At 40.2% G+C, this 10,882-nt stretch overlaps 1 protein-coding gene across 1 annotated transcript in view; it reads right to left on the minus strand.

Annotated features, from left to right (window-relative positions):
• Positions 1-9,935, minus strand: part of Gld (Glucose dehydrogenase) — a 133,982-nt gene extending 124,047 nt beyond the window's left edge. Inside the window, exon 1 of the mRNA XM_083140171.1 lies at positions 9,851-9,935. The gene's annotated coding sequence lies outside the window, so the exon portion shown is untranslated. The remainder of the gene's footprint in view (positions 1-9,850) is intronic.
• Between the last annotated feature and the right edge of the window lie 947 nt (positions 9,936-10,882).

Genomic DNA, 10,882 nt, shown 5'->3' on the forward strand with positions numbered 1-10,882 from the left:
CTTATTGAATAAGTATTGGGATAGTAATACATGTATCCGCTCCTTTTTAACAATGTTAGCTCGAAGACAATCTGTATTCCATTTGTTTATATTGGCAACTTGGTCAACCGGAGGTTATTATAAGGAACTACTTCGTAGATGTTCATGTAACCGTTATAAAATTACAAATAAAGTATATTCACAAGCTTAGATATACTAACAACGAAGAAATAAATTCAGAGTTAAATTTCAAATGCATGTGTATAGAGTAATTCTAGAAGTACAGAGCTATATCAGAGTATTGAACTTCTTTTTGCAGGATAACGTTTACAATATTGACGCGACAGAATAATTAAGAACTGTTGCTCCAAGGGAAACAAAGGGCGTAGTGTATTGGTTAGAGTTCTTGAAAGCATTCGATCATCCACACTAGGTGTACTTTTTTTTAAATTCTCTTTTTATTATAAACAAGAGCATGGTAACATTATTTGTAATAGCAGTGTATAGTGGTTACATTGTTCTGCATATGGAATTTATAAAAAAATAAACAAATAAATGATTTGACACACATTCAAAGGGATATTTTCATGTATAAGATCGTGAATTATGATACTCTAACGATAATTGTGTACTGCTTCAAAGACATTGACAAATTTTAATGAAATAACTATTTATATTTGTGGCAATTCAGGACATACTTATTTTACCCCTTTTCCCACTCGAGTTCAATGCAAGGATACCTCCGCAAATATCGAATGAAAAGTTTTCATCATGTGCAATTCTAAATTAAATGTTTTCGCCGAGTCGTACTACCTTAGTTTTCTTTGTTACAAACAAGTATTGCTTGCACATTACATGTAGGAGGAGAGTTGCATCTACATTTCACATTGGTCAGCTCCTTCTACTTACTTTCAGGAGTGAAAGCTTGTAGGGTAGTGTTTACCGTTCAGGACTGTCAATCTGATGGTCGTAGGTTCAAACCCTTCCGGTGGCAGAAAATTTTCGTAAGTTTTAGACCTATCCCATTGTGTTCATTGTCCACGCCGTGTGAAACGAAATGATTCAGTTTGGAATTAACGATGGGGGGAGGGGAATTATTAAATTACAAAATCTCCATTTCAACGAACCGAGAAGTGGACAAAAATTGGATAATTCTTATAAATATTCAAATTACATTCATGTTTTTTAGTGGTATAATCGCAGGCAAAATCAAAGATCTTACATGGAAGATTTTACCTTGCTCTGAACTAAGCCAAAATGCATTTCGAACCGATCTAATACATTCTCCAATACATTTCAAAATGTTATTGAATGTTTCATGTCGATAATTTGACCAATGCATCAATTCTTGACGCTGAGACGATATTTTATGCAACTACCTCTTCTCTTCAGTCCCTTCTGTTCTTCTCTTCTCCTTCTCCTCTCCCCTCCTTCTGCTCGATCTGCTTTTATCTCATATCGCCGTCCCTACTTTTCTCGCATCTTATCTCCATCCCACTCATCTCCACTTCTCGTATCTCCTCTCCTGTCTTAGATTTCCGACTCCACTGCACTCTTCTCCTCTTCTTTTCGTTCTTCTCTTTTTCTCTCCTTTACTTTACTCTCCACTCCCCTCCTCTCGTCTCCTCTTCTCTCTTCTTTGCTCCATTTTCCTCATCTCTCCTAGAATCTTTTTCCATTCTCCTCACTACATCTCCTCTCCTCGTTTATCCTCTCTTTCTTCTCTCCTCTACTTTTCCTCTTCTCCTTTCGCTTTCTCTTTCTCCTCTCCTTTGTCACCTTTCGTTTTCTCTCACCTCTTTTCCTTTCTGTAGACTCATCAGCGATGAAATACTAAGAAACCTTTTTATTTTCTTTCAGAAAGAATTTTGTCACTTGCGATATAATAGTGATATTTTTCATAATTTTATAAAATATTACTTGTTTTTATTCCTTTCGCGCATTTTATAAATATCTAATGTGCATGTGGCAACCCTGAAATTGAGCCTAACTCTACACGCAACCCACCAACGCCTTGTGTAAATTGGGTTGCCTAGTTTAAAATGTCGTTGTCCTAAAACTTTTGAGAGACACTGTACAAGGTCACCTGTTTCCAAATTCAAACGCTGCTTCCATTGGCTATATTTTGGCCAGGGTGATGGATCGCATGTTTTGTCAACACGCCAAAACGGAGAGGGGGGGGGGGCAGTTTCCCCCACGCAGCTTGAAGGCAGGGAGAGAAGACTACGATTCGACGGGCCTTGGGATGGCCCCACATCGGAAAAGAACGAACCTTGAAGGTAATAGGGAAGAAATAATGAAAAATTAACAGTTAAAAACTGTAATGTTATTGGCCAGCACTGTACTGGAGTGCACGCGGATGCATTTAACGAACCTAGCGGACGAGAACTAAAGTAAGTTCAACCGCCCCCAACAAAAGTCGTTAATCACATGCTACATGCACAAGACTCTATAATCCATCAATCGTCAACACAGCGAAAGATAAAACTGACAATTGAGAGATTCTCGAAATCCTTGAACACAAGAAAATGTCCACATAAAATCAATGTTACCAGTTCCTATCCAATTTACCCACCAGGACAATGCCTGGAAGGCACTCCCTTCGGTTTTTGCGAAAGCCACCGCACCACGTTCCTACGGAAGTTATTTCCAGTCGTATATTCTCCAGCGAGGAAGTCGTTGCGCAATAAAACTCCTCTGGAGAAAGAAAACCCGCTTCTTAGGAAGCCGTAACACCGGATCTCCAGAATCAACAGACGGTTTATTACATGTAAATGTTAACCTACTTGAAGATGGACCTCTCGTTTCTCGCTCTACCGCGCACAACTTCTTTCTTTTTTTGTTAACCAAGAGCAAGAAAAACAATGCGAAGAAACTCGTGGATAACGGTCACGACTTTACAGAAAGACGCCTTCATTGCGCCGGCGTCCAGAAGGGAGCCAGAGAGGGCAACTGCCCTCTTACTCGAATGTTAGGAGTTCTTGATTTTATATCCATGCACTGATATTTAGTTGATGATTTTTCCTTAATGATGCGTGCTAAATTATCATTCATCTCACGTTTCACACCTACATCTATTTTGCGAGGAGTGAAGATTTAAAAATAATTTTAAAATGCAATTGTCCAGTTCTTGATGTTTTTAAGATGGTTTCGGCATCATTATTATTTATAGTTCGTGTTTTTGTTATTAAGCGTCGCTTTTCTGCCGATTTTGGTAAATGGCGACGATGAGGACGAGTGATCATTAAATCATTGATTGATTTGCTTTATTTTACTTCGCTTTTGTGCCACTTTTGGCTAATTTGCGAAGATGAGGATGAGTGATGTTATGATGAAATTGATGAATGCACACTCACAAACATCCATGCCCAGGCCGGGATTCGAAACCGGGACCCCTGGCACCGTAGCGCGATGTGCTAACCACTCTGCCTGATCATTAAATGAAATTGATGAACACTCACAAAGAACGCGCATGCTCATGCCAGGGCTCGAGCCCAAAAACTCGTGGTTACTCCTTACATTGGAAGGCGGTATTTTGTACTTCTTTCTTGTTATTCTACATCGGGTTTCTGGTACTTTTGACTAACGTCAACAAGTTCAGATTAAATGAAACTGTCGCAATGACAAGCACCAATAAGACACGAATCCGTGATTTTCAGCGGTGAGACCGAAAATCGACAATTTAGCGCCGTCCGCCACCGAAGATGGTCACTTTGTACAGGGATTGATTCAGTATTTTCCACTGGGAGGTGCTGGCCTCTGTAGCGGAGTGGTTAGGTCCTGGGTTCGAATCCTGGCCTGGGAATGGGTATTTGTGAGTGTCCATTCATCAATTTCATCATATCATCACTCATCCCCATCTTCGCAAATTAGCCAAAAGTGGCACAAAAAGCGAAGTAAAATAAACTAAATCAAATCAAATCCACTGGGAGGAGGAATACGTTCGTATTAAGGGAGGGAATCTTAATAATCATAAATTGGGCCTCTGTAAAAAATATTTAAGGAGTGTTGATGAAATCTGAGGGGGTGTTGGAGGAGTGTGGACAAATCACTACCTTTTTGTGTGTATGTGTGTGCAAAATTAGCATTACGCCCCTGCCAAAAATTCTGAAAATAACCACAAAAATGTTTTAAAAATGTACAAAATGCAAAATTAAAAAAAAAAATACACTGTTCCCTGGTTCTAACTGAAAGAAAACGGATCCTTGTAATATTCAAGGCCTCCAACAAGAACACTTTCCAATTTTCAAACCCTGATAATCGCTTACTTGGCTGTCAAGGACAATAGCCACATACTCATATGATGATTGTTTATTTTTACTGTAGAAATCAGGGGCGGAGCGAGTGGACGTTCGTCTTCTGTATTCACCAATGCCCCTTGTCCATACTTACGTGCTCGTATAAGCTGCAGAACAACAAGAAGGAATATTTCGAATGAAAGCCCTATCTTACATCTTGAAGATGTAGCTCAGATGACCCAAAGGCTTTCCTTGGTACACGAAAGCCAATGCAAGAGATCTGTTGATTTCACCTGGGCTTGAATCGGCAATAAAAGAGAACGTAGCCGGCTGCTTCGGTTGAAATTATTGCTGGCATTCGTGACAACGTACAGCCCATTCTTTGTGTGGATGCTTCCTCCTGCTACCAAATACCAGGAAGAAGAGTCTTACGAGACTCAATTGTAACACAGAAAGGGCAAAGAAAGTGTAAGAAAGGTTTCAAATGCAAAGCAACCACACCTTCACATGGCGAGGAGCATTTTTTTTTTAAAAGTACTTTCTCGTTTGTTGACATGTAAGGGTTTTTAAACCTTCTGGCTACCGCTGGACAAAAAGGAGTGAAAAGTTTCGCCAAAAAAGAAGTTTGGCAACGCGTGTCAAATGCGAAGCGGAACTCGAGGAAGTAACGGTGTGACATGTGGAAGCTTCGGGGTAGAATGTCCCCACCGCATCTTCGAAAGGGTCTCATTTATCGCACGAAACTCTAACACCTTTTCGGTGAAGCCGCGCCCTTCGTCTTTTGACGTAAGCGCGGAATGGCTTCTTTGTTAAGTTAGGCAAAGGTATTATACATATATCCCAAGCCAGCCAACTATATATATTTTCAGTTCAAAAAACTCTAAATTTACTATTGCTATCATCCTTTAAAAATTTGCGACTTCGGAAACTTGCAGCGACAAACGACACGCGGTAAAGTGCCAAACGTCAAGTGACACAGACCCTTTCAGTCTATACAGAAAGCATTCATGCGCGCATGCGCCAACAACAGACCGAGGCGACACGATGAGAAAACGGCACAGTTCGAGCGACACGTGCTGCTTGTTGTGTCGCTTTCGTTCAAAGGGTTGTTGTATTTAATTCTGAATGTTGATTTCCAAGTAACACGTGTCGCTTGTCGTCTTAAGCCCCTATCACACGGAACTAGATTTCTAGTAGGAATGCCCTTGTTGGCGCTGGACTGGCTACCAATTTGCTAGTTTTCGCATCGCACGATACTTATCAGCGTACTTGTCGATAGACTTTTGTTCCCATACGAGGGAACTTGTACTGGCGGCCGCGTGAGATGTAAACAATGTATCACTTCACATTTTTTAAAGCCGATAACTATTCAACCGAGAGGAATAACGTTTCGCAAAAAACGTTATTAGGTACAAAATAGTGGCGCTGCTTAAATTCATACTTTACAACGTTTACTGTACACGTATGGAAGAATATTTTAGTTGTTTCAAATGTAAACACCGTGCACTCAGCATAGATGGTGTAACTCAACGCGCCTTTCATGCTGTATACGTTATACATTGCTGGAGTAACACTCGGAAACCACAGACAAAAACGCTCGTTTGCACACTCACAGATTATCTTCACATGGCGAAACTTTGCTCTGATTGGCTGTTCCACAGAATCCAGTCGAGGCAAGCAACTAGCAATTAGAACATGTCCTATTCCTCCAAACCAGTCAAGCAGTCAGCCAGGCGGCCATGATTGCTACCTAGAAAGTTAGTTCAGCGCCAACTAGGGCATTCCTATTAGAAATCCAGTTCCGTGTGATAGGGGCTTTATTCTGAAAGCTCCCTTAGTCCCTTCCCCCAAACCGTAATCCAATGGATATCCTTAAATGCCAGTAACCTTTGTTCCGAAGCTGTCGAAAGTGAAATCTACAAAAGACGGTTGTGTAATCATTGCGAACAATGCGTAAATCGTCCTAATTCCGAACACACAAGATTGAGATATTATTCCAAATACAGATACAAGTAGTGACGCAGAGAGACAGTTGGTTTGACTTCTATTTTGTAAATCCCTCCAAGGTCATTTCACCCTCTCAGCATGTTGGCGTAGACTTTCATTCTTTTGTTAAACTTTTAATGTCTCGAAAATCCCTCACTGCCAAGACAGTGTTTGCATTTTGGTCGATGTAGGCATTGTTCGCAATTAGGACTGTTCGCAATTGGGACTGTTCGGAATTAGGACTGTTCGCAATTAGGAATGTTCGCAATTAGGACACAACCAGCTTTTGTAGATTTCACTTTCTAGAGCTTTGGAACTGCTTCAACAGGAGGCATCGCACAAATAATGCAGAGAGGGATGGAACCACAGAATCAACAATGGGCTAGGTAGGCCATGTCCAAGAATGCAATATCTTATAAAAGCTTAAAGGCTGAGGCAGAAAGTCTACTGACATGATTCTTAGTATGGAGATTAGCCAGTCAGGTGTGGACTGGAAGGAGAAATACGTTTTATTGTACGAAATGATGGCGAGAAGCACTAACGAGATTGGTGATATTCCAGAATTTTTAAGAGCATTATCATGTATTTTGAAATTTGTTTAAGTAAAAGTAAATAATTATATTGACGAAGTTAATAATTGTACTATAAACTGACAAATCTGTTTTCAGTTAAGAATTTTGCCGTATTTAGTCCCATAAAAATAGGTCACAATTTTATTATTAAATTATATATACTTCGTTACTTTTAATAATGTCGAATTTTCAGTTTTAACTATGACTCACAAGACACTGACCAGTCTAAAGTTTGGAACAGTCCTTTAAAAATAATTGTTAAAAAGATACAGAAGTTGTAGATCGCAAGGTAGAAAACATTGTTCGCAATTAGGACACGGCCCTTTGAGGTTATTCCTGATCAGGCAGCAAGTGTTCGCAATTAGGATAACATCCTGTAAACCGAGCTCCAAATTATTGAAACACGGACGATTCAATTTTCCCACACACTTTAGCGAAGACTTGCAAGTTACGTCATTACACCAGCAGGAAGCATCCAGATACAGTTCCAAGCCATTGTCTTCTCATGCATTTCCCCACCCGCATACCTAGCGATGCATGGCCGGATCATTGTCAGAGGGGCCGTGAAGAAGTATTGTTATCGACAGGGCAACAATGCCAAACCTTGAGGATTCCATAACATAATGAGGCTTCTTGATTGGACAATGATTGAAGCCAACTTTTGTGAACGTTGTTCCATCTTGCTGCTAAGGCCTCTTCAGTTAGTCTTTGCATATTTTCATATACGTTGAAGGACATATCCAATGTTCCATGTCATGCATCCTTTGATCCAGGTGAAGACTTTCAAGTGGCGGGGAGGCACTTTCTGCCCCTCCCCCCGCCCAATTCCTCATGTAACGCTAATGTAACGAACGAAATACATTTCCTTGGCATAGATGTATGATATGCGTGAAAGGTACATCTCTGTTGACATTGGGCAGTTGCGGCGAATGGGGGGGGGGGGGCAAAGTGCCAAAACTAAGGGGGTAAGAACATTTTACGTTCCTTTGGTGGATAAGGTATAGTATAGTGCGGGTGCAAAATTGGCAAAAAGGGGCGTCAACTGTCGCCCACGGCCCCCACTGACCTTGGGAAATAACCCTATATAGTAGAAGAGTACCTACAGTCTGTCCCGGGAATGTAAGGAGCAAACGAAAGAAAACGAGTCCTGTGCGCACGTAAGACACAACCAATGAACGCGTGAGAGGTAAAGTGAGTGCAAAAACGCAGCTGCGGCTACCGGCTATTAGCAACCGCTCGTACTGCTTCGCCTCTCCCACTCGCTTTCTCCCCTTCCCTTCCGTTGTGCGCCGCCTTGCTGCACAGAATCCCGAGACAGAGTGCATATCAATACTACACACACCAACATCGATAAGGGTCCCGGGTTCGAATCGCGCTCGGGCTTGGTTGTTTGTGAATGTCCATTCATCAATTTCATCACTCATCCCCATCTTCGCAAATCAGCCAAGAGGCACAAAACGCGAAGTAAAATAAAATAAATCAATCAATCAACCAACATCGATAATGTACCGATCCCATTAAAATAAATAGAACTTCACTGTTAGATGTTACCGTAAATTTTACAATATTGTACCGTTAAAATTTAACAGGATGGCAATTTAACGTAAACATATTTACAGTAGTTGAACGGCAGCTGAAACTGACTGTCCTCAAGCGATAGCTATCGCTTGTCGGTCGCTTGTCACTTCAGTATAAAATACTCAGTGGAAGCACATAGTGGTTTGGATGCCACTTTAAACTGTAGGTCCAGTACCGATCAGCCTTACTGTGCATAAAGTGGACTTAGAAGATAAAAGAACTCGGTGTGAGACCATCTTTAATTAATTGATTGGGTGTTTTAAGTCCACTTTATGCACAGGAAGGCTAAACGGGACTGGACCTACAGTTTTTAAAGTGGGATCCGAACCGCTATGTGCCTACACCGGGTATCGGCGAGACCATCTTGTCGCCTGTCGCGTCGGTATGAAAGTTCCCTAAAAGCATTCGTATTTTACAAAATTAACTTATGTAATATTGACAATATCACAAACGTATTTTTATTGTAATTTATATATGTTCTCTTCTCCGCGTAATCTTTCAACACCAAGGACGTATTTAAGGGGGGTCCATGTAGTCCGGACCCCCCCGAAAGATTTACTAAGTACAAAAATCAAGTAATAGAATAACTAAAATTAAATAATAAAAATATACTTGTTGTTTAATTTAGGGTTATTTATTTCTAAATAAACAATTTACTTTAAAATTTATTGGAACGCAAAGATTACAGCTATTGGGATCATACAACTTTTAATACAGTACCAAAGAAGATTGATGTATTCAATAAATATTCAATTCTTTATCTTCTTGACATTTATTTCCTTGCCAGGGCATATTCTTTTACAAATTTTGTCGATCTTAACTATACGTAAGCTAGATAATAAATACGTGCTGTTATATCACTATCCTTATATCGTCTATTTCTCCGATAAGCCGGACTTCGCTTAATCCGGACAGGCAAAAAAAAAAGAAGAAGCAGAATTCAAGGTTTTAAATGTGGCTAGAAGTCAACAAGAGAATTTCCCAAAGAAAAGGCAGTCAACCACTGAATAAATTGTGTTTCTCGCAGACTTTGTACTGTACAGTATAGTGTGTTTAGGCCTATGAACTTTAAATACACCATAATAAACGTGTTTTGTTGCTATAAACGGAGATTTTGTGCACTTTCTACTGTTTTTTTTTAGGTTATATCAGTTAATCCGGACTTTCGTTAAACCGGTCAATTTATCCCCCCATTATTCCGGATTAACGAGGTTTTACTGTATATTTAATTAATAATATTTTAATTAATTTAATATAATTATAATAATTTTAATTCAAACATTATTATTGTTTTAGACACTTTGTACGGACGCCCCGAAATATATGTATTTCCAGATACGTGCCTGTTCAACACATGTTATAATTCATGTAAATATGAAAAGAAAGTGCGAATGTGAGGCGAGATGACATTTCACTCACGATTAGTGGGCGAAGAAAGTAGATTACCCTGACCATACCAGTTTAACAGGAAATACATAAAGAAGAATCTGCACTTACGTAACTCCCAGGCTTTCGGTGAAGACCACTTTCCAGACTGACACCAGAACACAGAGGATTCTCACAGTTCCGATGCGGTGGGTTCTGCCCCTGCGACGAATCTGATTTTCCAATCGAAGACCATCCTTGGAGCTGAAAAGTGAGAGTAGAGGAAGATGGTTGTGCTTCGTGATGTTCAAAAGGACGAACGAATCAGAGAACGGCATGGATTCTTGAAGTTGTGATGCACGAAGGTAGACACTAAACAGAGCAATAAATCGTGAATTATTTTTGGAAGCAGGTACTAGGAAAGAAAAGCAGCCGACCTCCGTGGCAAAGTGGTTAATACAACGCGCTACGATGCCAGAGGTACCTGGTTCGTTTGTTGTTTGTGAGAGTTAATTTTATCATATCATCACTGCAACGTGTCACCACTCGTAACTCAAGGGTATGGAGATCCGAATTGACAACACACAGCTCCTTGCTCCGGCTGGTCAGTTGGGAGCACCAGTTCTCACCCAGGGATCGGGATTAAGACGATCCATATTCCTCCAGGAAGGAAACCACCGAATTGCGACACGTGACAGTAAATAAAATTCAAATACTTTATAATTAAAATGTCCAAAATCTTTAATCACGAATCGCGCGCGTACATACTGATTCGCACAAGTTAAAATTATATTTTGTTGGGTCATGCACGTTCGTAGGCAGTGATAAGAAACTTATTTAACACGAGAGTCCGCGCACCGCCTTCACAGTTAATAGCAAGACCTCAACTGCCTACCTCAAGCGCGAGGCGCAGCATAACAGATTGTTCTATCTTACAATAATACAAACTCATAACATAAAATAACACAAGAAAAGCTGATAATTTATATAACATATGAACGTTAATTAGCGATAGTAAGCTAAAGTTCAGGTTGGCAACGATTGAAAATGCCAACGTGGAAGTTTTTACACCAAAAACACGTAGCGTGGTTCCCCCACTCCTAAGATAAACAGCCAATAGGAAAACGATATTTTATTGAAAACGAGGGAGAAATACTTTGCTAT

The sequence above is a fragment of the Lepisma saccharinum genome, chromosome 18 (genome assembly GCF_977018435.1).
Source record: "Lepisma saccharinum chromosome 18, izLepSacc3.1, whole genome shotgun sequence".
Lineage (NCBI taxonomy): Eukaryota > Metazoa > Arthropoda > Insecta > Zygentoma > Lepismatidae > Lepisma > Lepisma saccharinum.